Here is a 16,813-nt window from a genome sequence, read left to right on the forward strand (position 1 = left end):
TGTTTCCCGCTCTCTCTGCGGATCCTCTCACCCCCCCCGCCACTGCACCTCTGGCCTGTACCCCAGCTCTTGTATGCATAAATAAATAAATCTTTAAAAAAAAACCCTAAAAATCTGACTGTAGATTTGAGGCTACAGAAGGGGAGCAAAGTGGGAGGGGGCACAATGGACTCTGGTGGAGGACAGTGGGTGTTTGGTGGTGCGTGTGGTGACATACATCTGAAGAAGTGTGACCCTGCACCCCTAAACCATAGACTGTCGCAAGCCAACATTAATAAAAAGTAATATAAGAATAAAAACATGTCATGGGGCTGGAGGATGTGATGGCAAATTACGAAGCGTTGGCACTCTAAGCAACACTGCTGGGCAGTTGAGATGTTGACATCCCTTCCTGGGGCTGGGAGGTCGAGTTCACCAGGGTAAAGGTTGCCGGGTGACTGATGTCAACGTTGTGCTCACAATTCTGCTGACTCAGTCTTGTCCGTGTCCCTGGCACATTGTGAGCCTTTGGAGCAGAACCCTAAGCTCAGCCCTCTCTAGCTGAGGGAGCCTAGGCGTATCACGGTGATTCTGAGCTACAGCTTCCTCTGCAAAATGCCTCTTTCCATCGTCACAACCGAGTAGGACGGGCAAGGCGTCTAGCATGAACGGAGAACAGCGTCCTGGGCTCTCGATCACGACTGGTCTCCCTCTGCCTTAAAAGCCTTCCACGACTTCTGTGTAAGTTTCCGAGGGCTGCCATCACACAGGGCCACCAACCGGGCGTCTGCAAGCAACAGATTTATGCTCCAGCTCTGGGGTCGGATGTCCCAAATTAAGTGTCAGCTCTGCTCCTCCAAACCCTCTGGGAGAGGCACCTTCCAGCTTCAGGAGGAACATCTTCCAGATGTTCCTTCTTTTATGCAGCATAACTCCATCTGGTCGCCGGCTTTCCCGTGTCTGCGCCCGTGCTGGCCCTCTGGGTCTCTGTGTCCACATTTCCTCTTATTTGTTTCTCATTTAACCACAAATCAATGTTAAGTAAGGACCGTCCAACAGAGCATTCTCTCAGCCACTTGTGATCTGGATCCTGGCGTATGAGATCAATTTCTATCTGGTCCACAAAAGTCTCGAGACACTTCTGTTTCGCATACAATAAGTCAGAGCTAGCTATTTCTCACCAGCGCGTTCTGGAGATAAGCTAGCAACGCTTCCTCCTGCTTTCTTCTTAATGCCAGTGAAGATTATTTTTGTTCCAGGGATATACTTCCTGGGATACTCCAGGCACTCCATGATGGGGTCCTCTCCCCAGGGGCTGCATTTGCTCTGCTGGCATGTGTGTCTTAGTCAGCTCTCAAGGGCTAGTTTTCAGCTTGTCTTTGTCTTCCACACTTGATATTGCACATACTGGTGACACCAGCCCGTATTTATCTTTCATTATTTTTCCCCGTTGCAACATCGTTTTCATAATTCTCACAATTGTTACAGAATCTAGTTGATGTACTGCTATTTTCTGGATCTTTTTAAGTCCCTCATTAAGAATGTTTTGATGGAATCAAGAATTCAATGATGTCATAGAACTATAGGATGCTGCTAGACCAGTCTCCCCAAATTGGTACTTTGGTCTTAGCAGCTGTGATTTGGAAACACAGCAAGTGCTGGAGTCAGACCACCAGGAGTCACATCTCAGACACAGGTCTTTCCAGCTGCTGAACTTGGTATGCTAATAACAGGTAGAACAATGGATAAAGCGTGCATGAAAACTGCATTGGTCCTCGCCCAGGCCAGGACGTGCAAGGGCCCACACAGAAGCTGCTAAACAGGCTACATAGCCCTGAGCAGTGGGATGGAAGAGATAGAGGGGCAGGGGGTGTTCCCATTTTACCACATGTACGTGTATTACAATATTTTTCGACAAGCAAGTATTTTTCTGGTTTTTAGAGAACCAATTTAAAATGAAAAAAAAAAAAAAAAAGCACCTATTTTGAGAACAGGTAACCATTTGGAAACTAAGGGGATCTGACATTTTGAATTTCCCTGTGCCTGTTCCTCTGAGTTACTTACCAATGGGAAAGGTAAAAATGGGCAAAGGTTACTTGCAATGGAGAAAACTTTATTCCTCCTCCTCCTGTTGTCTCTGATTATAATTTCTTTGTAGCCCACTGAGAGCTCATTCAGGCACCTGAGTCTCACTACCTGGCTTCCTTTTTAGAGAATGAGAAGACAGGAGCAGGGGCGGGGGGTGAGCCAATACATCCTTTCATTAGAATTGCTGAAGGAGTATTTTGAATTTTTGTTTTTGTGGTTGCTGGTGTTGTTTTTAATGGTTTTATTTTTCAGCTGAATCCTGATTTTTGTGATCATAAGCAAGTATCTTGCTTTTCTAGACAACAATCCTTAGTTTCAAAAATCCTGGAAAGTAAAAGTATATATTCAGTAAAATTTTAGATCATTGCATGTCTCCTGGATATATGAGTGATGATTCCTCAATTATTTTTCTACAATTATGTTAAATTCTGTTTTCCCAAAGAATGCAGACTCAGGTTTCCAAGCCATGCTCCTTTCAACATCCGCTTTTAAAAAAAAAGTGTGTACTAGTTTTAACATGACAATTCTTTCACTTGACTGCTCTCACTACCATATTGGATATATTTACTGGATATATATGCTGGATATATTTACTGGAAATATATTTACTACATATATTTGCTAAATAGACTTACAGATATTTCCAGTAAATATAGCAAGTTTCATCTTCAGTTATAAACAGGCTGACGCAGATCAGTTAATGTTATTTGAATACTTGACAGAAAAAAAACCTGTTGTCATTCTGCTGGGTAAATACAAGAGCTAAGTGCAGGTGGAGCAGTCAATGGGGGTGTCTGGAAACAACCTGTACGTCAGTAGTGGGAATACAGCGATGGCTTGAACGACCCGTGCCCTTATATGGTCGGGCACTGATTTGAGTAATGCTGCTTGTGGCCGCCAGTTCTCATTATCCTTTAACACTAACACCACCAACCTTGTTTGGAAAGAATTTACTGATCAGGGAACTAAACATGATGGTAAACATGGATGACATATGCTGAGCTGAAGGCTGCTGTGAAAACAAGGACATCGTGTCTTCTGCGGGTCCAGGAGCACGCATGGCTTTGCCCTGAGTTCATAGATAAAAAGATAAGACCCTTCTGATCCTGAGCTGCTCCCGTGAATGGAGGACGGACTGGTTCTACTGGCACTTGCAATCGCTGGCCACAGCAGGTTTAGAACCAGGCGCCTGGGAGCCGCCTTTCAAGGTGACCTCCAAACAAGAGCTGAAAGACAAACCCACCTAGGAGACAGAGTTGCAGGAAGGTAAACTGAATATTGGGCCACATGCCACAGGACCAACTTGAGGACTTAGATTTTTTAGAAAGAGAAAAAAAATAAAAACATTCTTTTGTGTAATTAACATGGCTTTGGACCTTGGAAAAACAGATTAGATTTTTATTTTCAACTCTCAATAACGTGGGGATAAAAATATTACGTCTTTTGCATCAGAAATTTGAGACATAATGAAAAATTGAGAAATAGGACTTCCAGGAAAAGAATGAAATGTCAGCTTGAGGAAATCCAATAAAGCAATTCACATATTAATAAATTAAAAGAGAATAATCAAATGATCTCACTAGATGCTGAAGGGACACTTGAAGAATTCAATGTGCATTCCTCATTTTATTTTATTTTTTTATTTATACAAGAGCTGGGGTACAGGCCAGAGATGCAGGAGGGTGAGAGGATTCACCGGAGACAGACCAGGGAGCAGAACAGACAGAAGGACCGAAATACACTGCGGAAGGGAGCAGCAGGCGAGACAGGAGAGGTCTGCCGCGCCGTGTGGGAATCTCCCTGGCCGGCCAGAAATCGAACCCGTGCTGCAGAGGCTGCGGACAGCTTCACAGTGCTGGGCTCAACCTGCTGTGCCACCAGGGAGGCCCTGCATTCTTCATTTTAAAAGAAAGTGTGAATAAGCTTTGGTAAAGGCAGAAGCCACCGCAAATATCATAATAACGAGACATTAGGCGATTCCCTTTGAAGATGGGGACAGGTCAGGAATTCCACGGTCACCAAATTAGTACGCGTTTTTGTTTCACAGGATGCTCAGAAGCATATTCCGACTGAATTGAAATTCAAGTGTGATGTGTGAGTCTCACCCCAGGGAACTGAGGGAGATGAACAGGTTTTGAGTTTTTTACTCTACATACCTCTGTATTATAAGAATTAAAAAAAAAAAAACAACAACAGCAAGTACATTATTTATAGTGTAAAAACTAACTATACGGAGAAATCGGGTTTACAGAATGTGTAGACTGTTTCTGTGAGCAGACATTAGGATGCAACCGAGGTAGGTAGAAGCGTTTAGGACTTTCGATCCCTTGTTTTTATCACACGCAGGGGAATTGTTTTCTCATGGAGAAGATATTTATTTCTTTAAATGGCACTGAACATCATTTATGCTTCTCATTAAAAAAAAAAAAACACACAACAAAAACACGGGGTTGTGTTATCCCATCAGGAAGGGCAGGTCTTCACGGGATGAGGGAGAGAGTTCTGGCCAGCGGGGAGGGCCCCAACTTAGCAGTGATGAGAGGGCTCCCCAGGACCGTGATGACCAAGTCCCTGCCAGGGAGCATCTTGGAGATGGAGGGGTCCTGGCTGACAGATGTGGGCTTCTCCGTGCCCTCACGCTCCTGGGGACCCCATCCACGTGCTGGCGTCCTCAGCAGCGTGGCACGGTGCCGGCTACGGAGGTTGATCAGTACTTGGGGGTTGTTCTTGACCGACTGTGTGAGCATGAAGGGTGGGTGCGAGTTTGAGGCCTCCTTCTCCCCCTACCCTGCTTCTGTTTCCCCCCTGGGGCATCTCCGTCTTGGGCATTCGGACAAGGCTCAGGGGGGCCTTGCTGTGCCCCCCAGGTCACTCTGTCTCCACCTTCTTGCTTCTCATCTTGGAACAGTTGCCTGCTGGGAGGAACTCAGTGATATGCCGGGAAAAGGAAACCGTTCACAGGCGTGGCTGGTTGGTTGGAGATGCTGTGAGTGTGATGGCTGTTGTGAGCTCTCGAACAATAGAGATCGATTCCTTTCTTCCTTCCTCTCTCCTTTCCCTTCCCCTTTCTTCTCGTCAATATTTTTGCTCTTGGGCAGGCCAGGGAAGGAGGGCAGGAAATTGAGTGACGCAGTGATATCACAGGTATGGGGCGGAGGTGGGCCTGGCAGTGCACTGCACATCCTTGAGTTTCCAGCACCCTTAGGGCATTGCAATGACCTCAGTCAATCTGGAGGACACCAGTTGGGAGGTAAAGGGACGAATCTGGGACTAGTGACGGGGAAGGCGCCTGGGGGAGGGGTGTGCCTGGCCCATCACATTCTAGGATTCTAGGTGGAGAGGTGCAGGGAGGGGCTGGAACAGTGACAGGAGCTTAAGAACCATGCTCTCTGCCCAGGGGAGCTGCAGATCCCCCAGACTTGTGGGATTCTCCAGAAAGATCTTTTTCTGAGAGTGATTCAAGAGACATTTTGAATTATTTCTCCAGAAGATGGTTTGGTTAATCAGAATTAAAGAATTGTATCAAAGAAGTAAAGAATTCAGAGAGAAGGATACAGGTCCAATGGGAAGAACTGATGACCACAAACCTGTTGACAAAGGTGAAATCCTTCGCTTCCTAAGGCAGGTTGTTCACTGTTTCCAATGTGAAGTTGCTTGTTACTGCTCGTTTCTTTGTTGGTTACAAGTTCCCACTAACAGGGAGACAGGTGGGCGTGTGGGCTCCGGGGATGTTTTGTTCTGTAGCCCTGAAACATTCATCTCTTCTCCTAACTCAGGGTTTCTAACACCCCTGTCTCAGCACGCCTCTTGCCCTGGCACTCCATTTCCTATAGAGATAGGATTCTGGGAGTAAAGTTATTACCCTTAGCAGGATCTATTTATAATCCCACAGGGCTGGCAGGGATGCAGAAATATTGTTAGAACAATATTGAGGTATAAATCTTGCTCCCTCTGTTGTCAAGTCTTCCAGGCAGGTCAATCATTTGCTATTGCTTAACTGCACCTTGATGGCTTTTGGTATTGATCATAGGTCAATTAGCAGGCTTTGGCCAACCCAGCACTTTCAGTACTGAACATTGGCTCCTGGGGAGGACATGTTCTGGAATCTAAGGATACAGGTGTTTATTCACAACCTTCCCTTAGCTCACCTGTGGCTGCATTCTTTTAATCTGTTTGTTTTTATGCAGTGACATCACCTTGACCTGGCATTCCAGTGTTCCTTTTTTTCCTCTTCCTTATGTTTGCCATTCATATCTCTGTGTTCTTGCTTCAAAACAAACAAACAAACAAACAAACAAAAAACAAACAAACAAAACCCAAGCCCGATTCTGTATAGGGTGCTTCTGATTTAGATGATGGGGTGGGGGTGGAGAGAGGTTCCTTTACCTTGAGTGTTGTGAACACATCTGCTTTTCTGAGCAGAGCAGGTAGCTCTGACCATCCATTTCCTTCTTTGCTTTGAAAATCATAAGTGAATTAAGTTAGGGTTGGAGATTCCACTGGTTTGGGGGAATCCAGTAATGCTGGTGGGACATAAGCCAACTTCAAAAACAAACAGTAAGATTCTCCATAGGTGAGAAGCAGAGTCCAGGTAAGGTGTGATCTAACAATCCACTCCTGGAGATGCTGGTGAGAAATGAAAACCTAGATCCACACGAAAAAATTATGCATGGTGTTCAGAGCAGAATGATCAGGAATAGCCTCAAACTGGAAATAACCCAAATGTCCATCACCTGACGAATGAATAAGAAAACGTGACATACGCATGCAATGGAATATTATTTGGCCACAAACAAAAATGAAGTACTGACACATGGGCCAACACGGATGACCCTTGAAAGCATTATGTGAAGGGAAGGGAGTCGGAAAGCACTGGATGGCCTTTGTCTGGATGTGAAGTGACCAGAACGCGCAAGTCCACAGCGGTGGAAAGCAGACCCGGGTTGCGAGGGCCAGGGGCCTGGGGAGGATGGGCAGTGCCTGCTAACTGGCGTGAAGTCTCTTTCATGAAAATAATCTAACATTGAATTGTGATCACCATGCGAATATGCTGAAACACAATTCTGTACTTCGAGTGGGCGAACTGTACGGAATGTGAATTACATCGCAACAATGTGGGTTCTCTTTATTCTTTTTTCTTTTAAATTTTTATTGAGGCGACATCAGTTTAAAACACTCTGTAGGCTTTAGGTGCCCAGCATTATAGTCCCACATCTTTTCATGCCACGCTACGATCTTCACCAAAAGTCTAGTTCCCACCCAGCTGATCTCCTCCGGCCTACCAGCCACACCATTGCTCATCGTAGGGCAACCGTCCCACGCCGGGCAGGTTCACTGTCCATTCAGGCAGACAGAAAAAGGAGTCCGGGGCCCTTGGTGGGATTTTTATAGGACTTTCACGTTGAATCAGGGAACCAGGTACAAAGGCGCACCAGCCAGGGAGGCTGGCACGCAAGGGGGCAGATGGGGGGGGGGGCTTCCAGGGGGTCTGGCAGCTTCTCAGCCCTCTCGAATCTCCAAGAACCCTCACTCTCTCTGGCCTCTCTCGAGTGTTCTCCCCTGAGTCTCCGGTAGTCTGCGGAGCCAGCTCGCCCTTTCTCCGTGCACTCTCAGCACAGGGGTCTGCGCTGACACACGTGCACGCCTGTGCCGTCTGGCCCAGGTGTCCGTAATCACAGACATGCGTGTCCCTTGCCACGACTCTTCGCCCCAGGCGTCCACAAAACCTAGGAGGCGTGGAGATGGCTGGGGGGAGCTGAAGAGGCAGGAGAGTGTGAAAAACCCTGATTCCCTTCCTGTGCCCTACCCCCGCCTGTGCGCCGTGTGGGCATTCTGCTTGGGGCTGACAGCTGGTTACGTTCCAGCACATTCAAAACTTTACATGTTTGCTTCCCCTCCCCACATTTTATATTTTTGACGCCTCATTTGATATCTTTATCTTATATGTATCCTTTAATTCTGTGACTTTAGTTACTGAAACTATCTTTAATATAAGATTATATATATATTAACTATAACGATCCTTGTGCTTCCTTTGGCCTTATGTTTAATGAGACCGCACCTTTAGAAGGAACAGGTGAACAGAGCATTGGCAGCAGGTGTTTGGAGCCCCCCTTGTGGCCATTGGGGAGCAGAGTTGCAACTGTGTTTCCTTCCTTGCCATGCCTCCTGCTTTCCACCCTCAAACTGATCTTAAAATCTCCTGTTTCTCATGTCAGCGGGGGCTCAGAGCCTACTCAGCGCCATCCTCCGTCCCGCTGCCCAAGGAGTCTTGGTCTCCAGGCCACTTTCCCAGCGGCATGTCCTGCGGCATCCTCTGCTCTGAGTTGCCTGTTCTCAACTCCGCAGGACCCTTCCTGTTCCTCACAGCCTCCTGCCTTCGCTCTCTCTGTCCTTCAAAGCTAAACTAGCACAGACCCGCCCTCTTCTCTGAGCACCCAAGTGAAGCTTCAGGTGTGTTTGTGCAGGGCCCACCTTCTCCACGGCTGCGGCACTGCCTTCCCACAAGGGCACACTGCCTGCGCGGGTAGAAAACTGCCTCTTACCTCTCATCGGTGTATTCCAACCCCCACCCCCTCACACGCATTTATTTTGTGGGGGGAGAGAACGGATACTCTCTCTCCACCTGCCCAACTCACTGCACCCATCAAATGATAACTCCCACTAGGGGTGACAAAAAGCTGCCATTTACAGCAAAATGGAAGGAATTTGATTATCCAACGTGGAAATAAGCCGGAGAGCGAAAGACAAATGCTGAACTAATACAAGAACATGAACTAGATGAACTGATGAAAGAAAAAGGATTATAAACTTGAGGGCATAACTGACCTGAGGTTCTGAGGTTAAGAGGGAGGCTGGAGGGTGACGGGTCAAGGGGTCTGGGGGGAGGAAGCAAGTATTCTACTTAGCGTGCGAGGGGTGGGCTCGTGGCCATGGACGTGAGGGGTCCTGGCTGCCTCAGTGCCGGGGCATCCGCTTCTGCTGCTGGAGTGTTTTCTGTTTCACCCCACGCGGCTGTGGCTTGGGCTGTGCTGTGCTCGGGAGGGTCTGGCTGGTGTCTAATGACAGCGTGGGTTTTAGGATCCACTGCTTTCCTGTGCTCATCAGTGGCTGGACAGGATCAGATCCCAGTCAGTGCAACCACCAGCTTCCTCTCTATTTCCCTGAGACAAATCATGGAGCTTTCTCTCCTGTGCAGACCTGCTTAGTCGTTGTAGCCTCGCAAGTGACACAGGCCTTCCGCAGACACACCTGGGCTGCTGGTGCTGCAGCCATTTCTCCTGCACTTGCGCCTCTGGGTGTTTTTCTAGCAAGGCTGGCGTGTCTGAATTGGTTGTCAGTCTTTTGACGCCAGGGTAGGGCCACAAACTCAAATGTAAAGACCAAGACATGCCTTTCAGTTTTTCAGTGAATGTCTTTTCCAGAGAAAAAGCAGCGTGGGTGGGTGTGGGGTAATTAGATTAGCAGGCTCCCTCTGGAAGCCAGGGGCCTGCGTCTGTGGGGCAGCCCCGACCCTCTCTCTGGAGCTCCCTTGGTAATGGGGTCGCTCCAATGGACTTGGTAGTCAATTCCCAGACCTGCTGATTCCCCTTCTTTGCAAGTTTCCTGGAAAATGGCAAAGTCAATCATGCAGAGGGGGATTCCTCCCGAGGGTTTTCTGGGAAAACAAATGCATTCCTTTTCCCTTATAAAGTCTGAATTCACTCATCCTGACTCATGCTCCAGTGCAATAGCAGAGCTGAACTTGATGGCTGTTGTTCAAAGAATGTAGGTTGTGGGTTATACTCATTTTGAGGCTCTGTTTAAACCACAAGACATAAACAATGGGAATTGCTCTTTTGCAATAGTAAGAAAGGTCATGGTGTAATTTTTAAATTTAACCCAAGACACATGGGTTGAAATGAAGTCCTGGATCAGGGCTGATAAAAGCACTGTTTCAAGAATCAGATTTCTAAATTGTCTTCTGGTTTCAGCTACTGTGGGTTCTAGAGGAATAAATCCCTCAACTAATGAATGACAGGGCTAGAAGGCTGGGCTCTGGCAAAGAAATGACTGCATTATCTAATCATAGAAGCAGTGGAAATACGTTGGCGGAACATGTTTATCTATAGAAAATAATGGAAAAAACAAAAACATGACATAATTCTCTTATGACTCAGAATCAACCTGTAAACTTTCAGGTTCATATTTAAAGGTATTTTCTTTGAGTGTTTGATAAAGATGATTTTTTACATAGAATATACACTTTGGAAATCTAGAGAATGTGCTAAATAGTCACCTCTTTGTATTCAAGAAATTAACATGCAGAGTTAGGAATATTTTTAGCAATCTGGAAGGCTTAGGACATGTAGGAAAAGAACTTGGCTGGCAAGCTTAGGTAGGTAGGGATGAGTCAGTGCTGGTGAGTCACCTAGCGGCTGCCGGGTGTCTACTCTCCATTTGACCTTGATGTTCTCCACGGGGACAGGCAGCTAAGTGGTGATTTGCGGTGAGCGCTGCTTAGGGCTTCCTCTAGTGCACACACCCTCCCCCCGGAGTCACTGGTTAGACATATTGTCACCCAATTAAAAGAAGACATTCCTGATTTCCTTGGGAAATATGGGATTTGGTCTTGTCTTAGTGGGAGGAAATAGACAGAACTCCCGAGAAGGACAGGTTTTCCATTTCTCCTGGGTGGAATACGATTGCTGTGGCTGGAACTCAGCAGCCAGTTTGGACCTTGAGGAAGAGTGCCACCACCTGGAGAAGGCTGACGGCGAGCTGGGGAGTATGCTGGTCCCTAACAGTTCTGTGCAGACAATGTCACTTACCTTTGTTGGTGTTGGACTGCCTGCCCCTGATTCCTTTTATGTATGAGAGAATGGCCTCTCTATCTTATGTAAGCCAATGTAAACAGTTTCCTTGTTCTTATATTCAACTAAACTTAATCCTAATGGATACAGGCACATCCGCTAATATCACTTACCTAATGTGGAGAGTTGTTGACTAACCTGTGGGAGGGAGGATGGAGTGAGCTCATTGTGGAGGACAGAGCCAAGGTGTCTTGGGTTTGGATTAGTGTCTGTTCAAGTCTGTTCCCGCAACGTGCTGTCTCCCCGGACCAGGCTCTGTGGACCCACCTGCAAGCGCAGCTTCGAGGGCTGGGTCTTGCACTGTGTTTTGGGTAGGTTGGGGCAAGAAGTCCATCCAGCCTCCTGGGAAGGCCAGGATGGGCCCAGGAAGACAAGCATCCAGGGGCAGTCAGAAGCTGCAGAAGTTATTGGGGAACTTTCCTAAGGCACTGTCCTTAAATTATGTCCAGGGAAACTTGGGGTCTCCAGCTCCACTTGAGAGTCTGATGTCAAAATCATTTTCATACTCACATTGACGTGCCCCTCAAAGTCCATTTCTGCTGAGCTGTAACTCCTAGTGCCTAGAAGTGTGACCTGCTTTGGGAGAGAGTGATCACAGAGATGACCAAGTTAAGGTGAGGTCCCTGGGCGGGCCCTTGTGACCCCTCTGATTGGTGTTCCTGTCAAAAGAGGAAATTTGGACACAGACAAGTACAGAAGATGCTGTGAAGATGCAGACATGAGTCTGCCATGTCCAAGCCGAGGAAGACAAAAGGTGCCTTCAACGGTCTAAAGAGAAAGCCACCTTTCTCATGACTTACCTCTTCCTGAGACTTCCGTGACCTCAGCCTTGCATTCCCCCCTGGAGTTATTAGGTATCCGGTGGACACAGGTTAGAGTCCTCGCAGCCCAGATCTCAGGCCCAGTTACGCCTCAGATTCCTCAGTGACACACTAGATGTCACTCTTCACCTGGTGAATCTCAGAGCTGAGCAGAAGAGAAAGCTCTTTGGAAGAGTTCCTAAGTGGATATAAAACACATTTTCAATTACCTCCAAATAGGATGTTTCTCCTGCAGCTGCAGGAGACACTCAAGATTTCTTTGGTAAAAAGAAACCTTCAAAACCCATTAAAGGAAGGAGTCCGGCCCAGGGTGGCCTTTTCTCTTTCCAGCCCCTCACTTGGGGCACCGGGTGTGGACAGAGCCTGTCTCTGAAATTTTTTCTTCAGCAGAGGACAGAACTGGAGGACTGTGGGTGCCTGGCTCGGTTCCTAGAGAGCAGGGGTCTGCACCCCAACCCTCAGCAGCCCTTTAGCAAGAATCCCTGACTGAGAAGGAAGGGACTATTCAGCTGTTATCTGTACCTACCACCCATCTATCATCTACCTACCTGTCTACCTACCTACCTCCTTACCTACCTGTCATCTATCTGCCCGCCTACCTGTCATCTACCTATTATTTATCAAAAATTGTGATCATGTTCCGTATACTATTTTGTGAACTACTTCCCCCCATTTTGCCTTGTAATTAACTATCCTTCTAAAACATAATTTTTAATTACATAGAAGTATTTATTTGGACAATTTTAAAAATATCAATTTCAGTGGTTGGAGAGTCTTACATTCTGTACATTCACAATTCATTTTTTAGGCTAAAAACTAAGTAGAATGTTGGTGGCCAAGGGCATATGTATCTTTAAGGTCCTCCATGGGGCAGATTACCTTCTTTTGGAAGTCAACTTACATTATGTCTACCTGCAGTATACCAGTGCTCCTGGCTCTTTGCACCTTAGAAATCTTTTCCTGTGCGTTCCCTTAGTCTTCTCAGTAAAAAACAAACTGGGTTGTAAGCATCAGCTCTAAGATAAATGCCTTAGCACCTTAGTAAAGAAAATTTTATATTAGATTAAAGGAAGAGCAAATCAACAATAAAAAGTAATAGTATTGCTTCTCTGACTGCATTCTTTACAACAGGAGCAGTTTAGTTTTAATTACTGGTGATAATACTTCATAGTTTACTAATAAATGTCCTGCAGTATATCTTGAAAAATGCAATAAACTGTCAGGTGAGAATTCACTCTAGTTCTTGGATTCTAAATCTCAGTTGAAAAGAAGGATAAAACTGCCATTTTTCCTGGTGAGAATTATTGAACAGACTCATAAGGAATTGAGACTTAGCAAGGTCCTGAAATACTTCCTGTCATCGGACAAAATTGGGAAAATACCTGCATATTTAATATAGTGGTAATTTTGGGTCAGGTCCATGCTTTAAAAATATTTTTATTTATTTATTTCTTATAGAGGCAGTTTTTATTTATTTATTTGTTTGTTTTGTTTTTATACATGCACTGGGTACAGTCAGAAGCGTGGGAGGGTGAGAGAATTCACCAGAGCCAGAGCGGGGAGCAGAGCAGGCAGAAGGACCGAAGTACACTGCTGAGGGGAGCAGCGGGAGGCAGGAGAGGTCTGCGCGCCATGTGGGACCCTCGCCCGGCGGCCGGGGATCGAGCCGGCGCTGCAGAGGCTGTGGACAGCTTCACAACCCAGCGTTCAACCACTGCGCCACTGGGGAGGCCCCATTTAAAAATATTTTTTAAGCATTAAACATTGTACTTGGGATAAGAACAAGTTAGTTAAGGAAAAAAACATCTTGGTACATGATTACATTTGAAAATGTGTTTCTGAATAAATAGATTAGGGATGAACAGCATTTGGGGGGTTTTGACATTCTGTTCCCAGTAAAGTTGGCAAAATTAGGGCACAAATATTTAAGTAAGAAAAGCATAAAGAGGAAAGTAAAAATCATTACCAGTTCTCAAAGATAAGTACTGTTAATATTTGATGAACATCTTTTCACCCAGCTAACTCTTCTCTGAATAGACACCAATTTTACACCAACATGACCATGTTAGATATTTATTATTGAGCAACCTGCTTTTCTTTTTGCAGAAATACAAATGGCCACTTAATTTACTGTAGAGGTGTGGAGTAAATTATCGTAATTAATATTAACAGTCAAAATTTAAAATGTTACAGGAAGGATAAATGCTGTGAAATCTTTTCCCTAAACATTACAGCAGTGGATAAAGAAAAAAGTAAGTTGTACTTATTTCCTCTCTTCTGCAATTAATTCCACCTCTAAAAGTTAACCCTAATGTATCGTCTCCTCCAGAAAGATGCTAGGAATATATAATCTTTTATGTAGACATTGTTTTTCCCAAATGGGATCATTTTATGTTCTATAATTTTCTTTTTCTTTTTTTAAAAATATTTATGTATTTATTTATACAAGCACTGGGTACAGTCAGAAGCACGGGAGGGTGAGAGGATTCACCAGAGCCAGAGCGGGGAACAGAACAGGCAGACTTACCAAATACATTGCTGAGGGGAGCAGTGGGCATGGCAGGAGAGGTCTGCGCGCCATGTGGAACCCTTGCCCAGTGGCTGGGGATCAAACCGGAGCTGCAGAGGCTGCGGGCGGCTTCGCAGCCCAGCGCTCAACTGCTGCACCACCGGGGAGGCCTTCTTTTTCTTTTTAAAGATTTATTTATTTACGCATATAAGAACTGGGGCGTAGATAGAGGTGTGTGGGGGTGAGAGGATTCAACAGAGAAAGAATGGGGAGCAGAACAGGCAGATCTACTGAAATCTGCTGCTGAGGGGAGCAGCGGGCCAGGCAGGAGAGGTCTGCTGCGCCATGTGGGTTGCTCCCTGGGCATCTTGAAAGCACTGTCTCTAACCCCTGTGCCACCAGGGAGGCCCTGTTCTATAACTTTCTTTATGAAAAAAATCACAATTTCTGGTGTACATTTTCTAGATAGGTGTAAAGTTATCAAATTACTTTTCAACATCTGCATATATAGTATGGATTTACCAAATTGGATTAATCCTCTACCCTGTAGGTGGATTTGTAGGTGATTTTAATTTTTAGATGTTCTAACCAATGCTGTAGTGCATAATCTTGCACATTCGTCTTTATAAATGTCCTATCATCTCTTTAGTGGATTCCTCAAAATGTTAAATGCTATTCCTGATTTCTTTTTTAAAAAAGCAGTTTTTTTTTTTCCTTTTCTCTGCGTTGCCTTGTTTTACTGCTCACTGTGTGTTTTCCGGGTACAGATTCATACCTCTTCAATTATATGCTATCACCCACACTCCTCCCACACCCCACTGATCCTGCCTCCCACCCGCCCCTTGTTCAGTGTTTTGGTCTCATTAGCTGAGAGTTTTCCGGTTCCACCTCTGCTGCTGCTATTTTCATTTTTGTGTTTTCTACCCTTCTGGGTGGGAACCTGTATGTCCTGGTTATTTTATTTGCATTCTTTTACCAGTGAATTTAAAAACATTATTGTTGGTCAAGTGCCGTTCTTTTGTGAACGGCTTATTTGTGTCTTATTCCCATTGCTTTATTGGGGCGAGCTTTTAAAATGCGAAGGAAATGTGTTATTTTTCTGTCAAGCTTGTAAATATTTTTCAACCTGTTTGTCAACTGCCTTTAATTTTCGGTGCTCGTCAACAAACACGCAGAAGCCGAAAAGCCCGAGGCAGTTAGGGACTCACACCTGCTTTGCCCCATCGGTCGTGTGAATGTCGCCCTGGGCACGGCCCTGGCCCACGCCTGGCCCCTGCTGCCCGCCCGCGTCCCCAGCAGCTGCCCAGCAGAGTGAATCCTCCAGGCCAAGCGGTGTGGAGGCACATGTGGCCTCTTTTGGGGGGCTGCTGTTGGGGTACCACTCCCCCAGGCCTGGACGTACTGAGTCACGCTGAACCCCGCACCCCCTGGGAATGCTGCTGGGGGCCTCCCAATGGCGGGACGCGGCACACAGGGTGTGGGAGCACTTGAGCCCCTCGGTTCACGCTCCCTTGTGCCTTGAACTTCACCTGGAGGCACAGGTTCGAGGATGAAATTATTAGGAATTTTAAGGCAGCTGCCATGGTTGGCCCTTTGGGGACCCCATGTTATTCCTGCTGCTGGGCGGACCTGGGCCCTGGTTTAGGGATCCAGGCTGCTGCCGAGAAGGGAGGCCGACCCTGCCGGGCCCTGGCCGAGGTCCCGGGACCTTCCTGCCTGAGCGGCCCCTTCCAGAGAGCACCCCAGAGTGCCCGCAGGCGAGGGTCCCGCCGCACATCAGACCCCCAGCAGCTTCCCTTGGGACCCCCCCACCCAGAAATGCCGGGAAGGAGAATGGCAGCCTGCTTAGGAAGCAGCCTTTCTTCCTGAAAACACAGGCCGTGCACCCCAGCCGCCTTGCTCCCAGAAGCGTCCAGAAGTCACCCTGCAAGAGGTGGCCCTTGTTGGGGGGTCTGTTTTGTGACAGGCAGCCTCCCCCGATGCCACCTAGGCCCACTGGCTTGTCCCTGCTGGCGTGGTGGAGGGGGGAGCAGGGGCCTGGGGGGTGAGGGTGATGGGGGGCTCCTCTGGTTCCCAGCGCTTCCCTGCGCAGGGTCCTGGTCTCACTGTCCCGATTGGGAGGAAACCAGCCATGAACACAGTGGTGAGGGAGGTGGAAGAATTCTCTCCCTGCCCCCCAGAGAGGAGGCCAGCACCCCAATCCTTCAGCTCCCCTGGACAGAAGCCACACGTCTTGTTTTGTTTTGCTCAGCATGTTGGCGCTGTGACAAGTTCCTGCTTCCTCCCAGCTAGATTCTCTGCAACATCACCAGCTCTCCACGGGGTCACAGAAAGGGCTGCGGCAAATAACCCCGGAGGCAGGACCTTGCTCATTTATGTCTCCACCTTGTTCTGTAAACCGTCCGCACCCGAGACCCTTCTAGAAGAGCTTCATAAACAGTGACAGTCACGGACACTCGCCACACACTAAGCTTCTCCCTCCATTTCCTGTTTCTTTACTCGCTCCCTGCAGAGGACCCCACAGAGAACTCGGGCTGTAGCCAGACAATTGTGCCTTCACGCGC

General features: G+C 47.0%; 1 long non-coding RNA gene across 1 annotated transcript; it reads left to right on the top strand.

The window, feature by feature from the left end:
- Positions 1-443: 443 nt before the first annotated feature.
- Positions 444-16,537, top strand: LOC119233694 (uncharacterized). Its single transcript, XR_005122441.2, has 3 exons — positions 444-720; positions 13,934-13,992; positions 16,501-16,537. It is a non-coding gene; the product is annotated as an uncharacterized LOC119233694 (long non-coding RNA).
- Positions 16,538-16,813: the final 276 nt, after the last annotated feature.

Source organism: Talpa occidentalis, unplaced genomic scaffold (genome assembly GCF_014898055.3).
Source record: "Talpa occidentalis isolate TD23 unplaced genomic scaffold, MPIMG_talOcc4v2.1 talOcc4.8, whole genome shotgun sequence".
Classification (NCBI taxonomy): Eukaryota; Metazoa; Chordata; class Mammalia; order Eulipotyphla; family Talpidae; genus Talpa; species Talpa occidentalis.